The sequence below is a fragment of the Tamandua tetradactyla genome, chromosome 5, assembly GCF_023851605.1.
Source record: "Tamandua tetradactyla isolate mTamTet1 chromosome 5, mTamTet1.pri, whole genome shotgun sequence".
In the NCBI taxonomy this organism is placed as follows: Eukaryota; Metazoa; Chordata; class Mammalia; order Pilosa; family Myrmecophagidae; genus Tamandua; species Tamandua tetradactyla.
The window spans coordinates 92,896,466-92,903,745 of record NC_135331.1 but is presented as its reverse complement, the minus strand read 5'-3'; the positions used below and the strand labels follow the sequence as shown (position 1 = coordinate 92,903,745).

Below are 7,280 nucleotides of genomic sequence, written 5' to 3'. Positions count from 1 at the left end.
GTCCAGCTGGCAAATTCTAAATAGAAATTTTTTAACCATAAAAAAAAGGATTTGAGAGAAAATAGCAAATAATGAGTGTGCCGGTTTGAATCTGCTGTGTACCCCAGAGAGACCATGTCCTTCTACTCCAACCTTGTAGGGACAGACCTGTTGTGTATAGGACCTATTTATTAGGTTGTTTCCATGGAGGTGTGACCCATCCAATTCAAGGTAGACCTTAATCCTTTCCTAGAGCGCTTTATGAAAGGGAGCATAGAGAAGTTAGGAAGAAAACGCCCTGAGAAGAAGAAAGAAGGACCCACAGGAGCTGAGAGACACATTGGAAACCAGAGCTGGAAGAGAAGGACATTGCCATGTGACATCCCACATGACAGAGGAACCCCAGATGCCAGCTGCCTCTCCTCCAAGAAGGTATCCTCTTGTTGGTGCTTTAATCTGGACATTTTTGCAGCCTTAGAATTGTGCCTTGTAATGTAAGAAATCCCCTTTGTAAAAGCCAATCCATTTCTGGTATATTGCATTCCCGTAGCTTTGGCAAACCGATAAACTGAGAAAAGCCAACTTACATAAAATAGAAGTACCAGAATAAAAAAAAAATCAGAGAATAGAACAATTAAAAACCATAATTCAACCAAACATTCTTGACATTTTAAAAAAAACATTTAAAAGTACACGTTGAAAGAGAGTAGTCAAGTTCCCCATCCTCCTCTTGCACATCTTCTAGCCCTCATGTTTCGTGTTTTAACTTACTGAATGTGCTGAAATGTCAGGTACATGTTTTCTTATTGTGCCTCTGTGCCGGTGCTCAGGTCATTCCTGTTGTCCAAAATGTCTTTCCCCATCTATTTACCTTGCGTACTACAATGTGTCCTTCAAGATTTCACCGTTACTCTATCCTTTTGAAACTCACAAAGGGGATGGCTTGATGAGCCAGAGACAATATAGATGATCCTCTTTCTGTCGGTCAGTGATAATCCATCTTTAAAATGGCTGAGATAGGTGCCAAGATGGCGGCTTAACAAGGTATGGGGTTTAGTTCGTTCTCCAGAACAGCTACTAAATAAGCAGGAACAGTACAGAACTGCTGGGACCACACCAGTGACTGGACACATAGCGTACCCCAGATGGACCACCTGGACTGGCCGCAAGCCTGCCCAGAACCGTGAGTTCCCCAAGCCGTGATGGCCAGCGCCTCTCCCCCACAGGCTGCTTCCCAGAGGGGAAAGGAAAGGGACTTCACCGGCATCAGGGGCTGAGTGCAACTAAGCTTCAAGTGTGGAATTAATTCACAAATTCGGACTACTAAAAATAAGCCCCCAGCTCAGGTGAAACTGGTCAAAATGGAGGCTGCTAATTTTCGCCCTGGCACCGAGGGGGCACGGCTGATGGAAAAAGAAAAGAAGAAGAAACACAGGTCTTTGAGGCTGTGTTTCTGCAAAGGCTTGACAGCCTTTGGATACAGTGGCAGGGCTTCTCAGGCTGCAACTGCCCCCAGCATAGGCAGAAACAAGCTTGTTTGAGAGCTTGTCTGGAGCCTATGCCTTCCCCAGGGGTGGGGTGAGGCCCAACTCAGGTGGAATCTGTCCCTCAAGGAATTCAGACTTGAGGGCTTGGAAATTTGAAGCCATTAAAGCCAGCCTACAACCTCTCCTCTCTCTCCACCATGCCCCAGCAGGGAGAGTCTGCCAAAGTTAAAGGTACTGCCTGATCTTATGCTGGTGGGACCTGCAGGCAGACAAGGGCCACATACTGGGCAGGATAAGAAAAACAGAATCCAGAGACTTCACAGGAAAGTCTTTCAACCTGCTGGGTCTCATCCTCAGGGAAAGCTGACGCAGGTGACTCTTTGCTCCTGACAGGAGGCCAGTTTGGTCTGGGAAAATGTGGCTGGAGTCTATAATACTTAAGTAGACCTCCTAAGGGGGAAAAAAGGCACCATACAAGCAGGGCAAGAAACAAGAAAACAAGAACTGAAAAATTAAGCTATGGTCCAGAATAAGCTGAACTGAATGTCAAAGGACAGACAACAAATTCATCCAGCAAGAAAACCCTAGGTAAAAGAAGGGAAAACAATCTCCAGAATAAACTAATTAAGGTAATTAAGTGTCTAGACGCCAGCAAAAAATAACAAATCACACTGAAAATTGAAGAAATGGCCCAAAGGAACACACCAACAATCCAAATGAGATTCAGGAGTTGAAACAATTAATTCAGAATGTTCAAATAGACATGGAAAACCTCATCAAAAATCAACTCAATCAGTTGAGGGGGGATATAAAGAAGGCAATGAATGAACAAAAAGAAGAATTCAAAAGTCTGAAAAAACAAATCATAGAACTTATGGGAATGAAAAGCACAGTAGAAGAGATGAAAAAAACAATGGAAACCTACAATGTTAGATTTTAAGAGGCAGAAGATAGGATTAGTGAGCTGGAGGATGGGACATCTGAAATCCCACAAGCAAAAGAAAATACAGAGAAAAGAATGGAAAAATATGAGCAGGGACTCAGGGAATTGACAATGTGACACGCACGAATATATGTGTTGTGGGTATCCTAGAAGGAGAAAAGAAGGGAAAAGGAGGAGAAAAACTAATGGAAGAAATTATCACTGAAAATTTCCCAACTCTTATGAAAGAGTTAAAATTACAGATCCAAGAAGTGCATCATACCCCAAAGAGAATAGATCCAAAGAGACGTACTCCAAGACATTTACTAATCAGAATGTCAGAGGTCAAAGAGAAAGAGAGAATCTTGAAAGCAGCAAGAGAAAAACAATCCATCATGCGGTAGTTAGATTCAGTTGTCAACTTGGCCAGGTGAAGGTGCCTAGATCTATTGCTGTGGACATGAGCCAATGGTACATGAACCTCATCTGTTGCTCATTACATCTGCAGTCAGTTAGGAGGCATGCCTGCTGCAGTGAATGTTTGACTTAATTGGCTGGTGCTGAAATGAGAGAGCACAGTGTAGCACAACCCAAGCAGCTCAGCATACCTCATCTCAGCACTCACAGTTCATCCCGAGCCTTTGGAGATGCAGAAAGAAATCACCCCAGGGAAAGTTGTTGGAATCCAGAGGCCTGGAGAGGAGGCCAACAGAGATCACCCTGAGCCTTTCCACGTAAGAAAGAATCTCAGATGAAAGTTAGCTGCCTTTCCTCTGAAGAACTAATGAAATAAATCCCCTTTTATTAAAAGCCAATCCATCTCTGGTGTGTTGCATTCTGGCAGCTAGCAAACTAGAACACATCACATACAAGGGAAGCCCAATAAGACTATATGTAGATTTTTCAGCAGAAACCATGGAGGCGAGAAGACAGTGGGATGATATATTTAAATTACTATAATGGCTGAAAGACTCTGAAGTCCTCTTACCTTGTTTGCCTCTACCATATCCTTTTTAACAAAGAAGAAACTAGATACTGACGTTTACAATCATTTAGGCATGAGCCACGTGATAGAACAGGCAGATCCATTGTCTGTGGTTCGTCCCATAAGAAATGCCACAATAGGGTGCACACAAAATTCTGGGGAACCCAGTATTTTAGTTCCCTGGGATGTTCAAGCAAATACAATGAAGCAGGTTGGGTTAAGCATGGGAATTTATTTGCTTATGGTTTTGAGGCTAAAAGAAAGTCCAAATCAAGGTATCATCAAGGCAACGCTTTCATCCCGAACACTGTGGTGTTCTGGGACTGGCTAATGGTGATTCTTGGTCCTTAACTTGTCACATGGCAAAGCACATGGTGATACCTCCTGGCCTCTCACTTTTTTTCTGGGTTTCATCTATGCCCAGACTCTTGCTTCCTTGGCTTTCTCTCTCTGTCTGCCTGAATTTCACTTGGCTTATAAAGGACTCCAGTAATAAGATTAAGACCCATTCTGATTCAGGTGGGTCACCTGAACAACTGTGTTGCTGACAGGGCGATGCGAGAATTAAGACAGACACAGATTTCTGAGATGGGAGCAGGGGACTCTTGAAATTCTAGAGCCAAGAGCCATTTGCTAGTTTTGCTCCAGCTATTTGTTAGTAGTTACTTCAAAAGGCAGGAGGAAGTAACATCAAGTTAATAATGTTAATTACAATTACACCAATATGTAAAATACAAGAAAATGCAAAACCTTTTAAGATAATTTGTTTATCTGTGAAATCCCTTCAAAGAATAGCACATTCCAGCCCCCAGCCCTTTTTTCCTTCAAAGCTTTCTTGTAGGAGATGAGACATCTGTGGTGCTCAGCAACAAGGAATAGCCTCAAGGTCAAAAGGTCTGTTTCCCACACAACTGAAGTAACTTCATCAAAAGGTCCTACTTAATTTGCAAAGTCCCTTTGGGAGAATGGTGAAAAGGGGGAAAACTCAACTTCCCAAGTGGAGAATTCTCATTATTCTCACAAATAGTGGGGACAACCAAAGCAATAGGCTGAGCCCCCAATCTTGGGGTTTGTTCATATGAAACTTAACCCCACAAAGGATAGGTCAAGCCTACTTAAAATTAGGCCCAAGAGTCACCCCCAAGAGAACCTCTTCTGTTGCCCAAATGTGGCCTCTCTCTCTCAACCAACATGACAAGCAAACTCACCACCCTCCCCCGTCTGCGTGGGACATGACTCCCAGGGTTGTGGACCTTCCTGGCAACATGGGACAGAAATCCTAGAATGAGCTGAGACTCAGCATCAGGGGATTGAAAAAACCTTCTTGACCAAAAGGGGGAAGAATGAAATGAGACAAAAATAAACTGTCAATGGCTGAGAGATTCCAAACAGAGCCAAGAGGTTATCCTGGAGTTTATTCTTACGCATTAAGTAGATATCACCTGTTTAGTTAAGGTGCCATGGAGAGACTGGAGGGAACTGCCTGAAAATGTGGAGCTGTGCTCCAGTGGCCATGTTTCTTGAAGATAATTGTATGATGATATGGCTGTCGCAGTGTGACTGTGTGGTTGTGAGAGCCTTGTGTCTGATGCTCCTTTTGTCTACCATATCTACAGACAAGTAAAACATATGGATTAAAAATAAATAAATAATGGGGTAACAAATGTTAAAATAAATTTAGTAGATTGAAATGCTAGTGATCAATTAAAGGGAGGGGGTAAGGGGTATGGTATGTATGAATTTTTTTCTGTTTTCTTTTTATTTCTTTTTCTGTATTGATGCAAATGTTCTAAGAAATGATCATGATGATGAATATACAACTATGTGATGATCTTGTGAATTATGTAGAACGGAATGATCATATGGTAAGAATGTTTGTGTTTGTATGCTGGTATGTTTAGTAAATAAAATAAAATTTAAAAAAAAGGTCCTACTTACATTGGATTCACACCCACAGGAATGGGTTAGATTTAAGAACATGTTTTTCTGGAGTACATACAGCTTTAAACTACCACACATGGTGACCCTGATTTTTAATCCAGAGTGGCATCATTGGATTTATTTGGCAAGAATTCATTTTTATTGCCATTGGCAAAAATGGGTGTTCCTTAGCAAGATGGAAATCAGTTAAAAGAATAAAAATAAAGCTACGTGTTTTGCACACCTGAGTCATGACTGTAAATTTCAAATATAATTCAACAGGGTAATATTTTTTTCTGTTCTGCCTGATCATGCACACTATTTTGTGGCTCACTAAAGTGATTTTTAAGTGAATGATCAGGTTTTTTTCTTTTTTAAAAAATATGGAATGCTTCAGGAATTTGTGTGTCATCCTTGCACAGGGACCATGCTAATCTTCTCTGTATCATTCCAATTTGAGTATATGTGCTGCCAAAGCAAGCATGTGAATAATCAATTTGAGAACTATTTTCTTAATCATTGGTAAATATCTTAAAGGCCATAATCCTTATATTTTATTAAAGGCTATTTGCTCATACTGTGGCTGTTTTCTAATATTTTGGCCAATTATATGGCTTCATGACACTTTCCTGCATTTGTCTTCTCTTCCTTCTCACTTCATCTAATTTTATCTCTGAACTTACTTGATTTTCCACTCCTTCCTTGGGATTTATAAAAATTATAAATACAATTATAATTGTATTTTAAACAATTGCCCATTTTCTCTTCCCCTTCAGACTGCAGGTATACATTTTCCTAAGGACAGTTTAGCAGTATGTTTCAATGGGTAAACCATGCTGCTACATTTTGTGTAACAAGGGGGGATTGTGAATGTACAGTAGTATTTTTTTTATTTGCATAAGGAAATGAAGTATTTGCAATAAAATGGTAGGTAAGGGGTAGGTGAGAAAGGAATGCCCATAAACTACAAAAAAAAAAAAAAAACCTACTAGGACAGATGAGTGAACTTTGAAAATATCAATTCAAGAGATAACAAATACCATATTGATATTGTCATGAACCAATATTTTACATTTTAAAGTCCCAGCTTTAAGAAGGGCTACAGAATAAGGAAGGCAGCAGTGTGCTCAACAGTGGCATCACAGAGGCCTGTGACACCAGAGGACAGCTTCTGATGCCTCCAGGTGCTTCACAACATGTGTTTTGGTCTTGAGGACAACAGCTGCTGTGAGTGTGGCCACATTAGCTCAGCGAACCATGGGGTCTAGGGCCCCTCAGCCTAAATGCCTTTCTAGTCACTTTGCCCCCGAGGGGGTGTACCTACTTTCCATTCGTTAGCGTAGCTGCCATTTGACCAGGTAGACATACAACAACCCTGAGGAGCAGGTACAGCGTGCCTGGGGCATCCCAGGGTCAGTAGTCAGCACAGGGCAATCCCAGCAAGACCCTCACTTATCTCCCATGGGTAACACTGCTTCAGTTGCAAATGTAAGAAGTTGGACTAAAGGTCAAACATCCCTCAAATATTCCTTGAGTTGGAAGAAAAGATTCACAGACCAACTGTTAGCTCTTACCTCCCAGACAATACTCAAGGGACTCCGTGGTCTTGCCCCTCTTTCAGCAAGATCTTAGCTGCTTCCCATTTCACGGGGCAACAAATTTGGAATTTTAGACCGGCAAAGTTAACTGCCTGTGGTATGATATAGCACACCTAATACTTTTTGAGGCTGGAGCAAATGGTTGAGGGAAATGTCAATCAATAACACAGATAAGAGATGTTTATCAGACTCCTGATCTACCAAGAAAGGAGCAAATCAAAAAGGAAGAACAAAGTGAAACAAAAATTAAGGCGCTAAGGGCATTGTCGTTTATTACTTGACTGATGGCCAGTTATAAAACCTGGTCTGTCACATCTTGTCATCTTCAGCTGCAAAAGTTTTGCTTGCAGCTTTTGCTTGGTCACTTCAACAATTCCTTTTAGATAATA

The 7,280-nt window shown here is 41.4% G+C and overlaps 1 non-coding gene across 1 annotated transcript; it reads right to left on the bottom strand.

The window, feature by feature from the left end:
• Positions 1 to 5,670: 5,670 nt before the first annotated feature.
• LOC143685281 (U6 spliceosomal RNA) lies at positions 5,671 to 5,773 on the bottom strand. Its single transcript, XR_013176529.1, has one exon. It is a non-coding gene; the product is annotated as a U6 spliceosomal RNA (small nuclear RNA).
• Between the last annotated feature and the right edge of the window lie 1,507 nt (positions 5,774 to 7,280).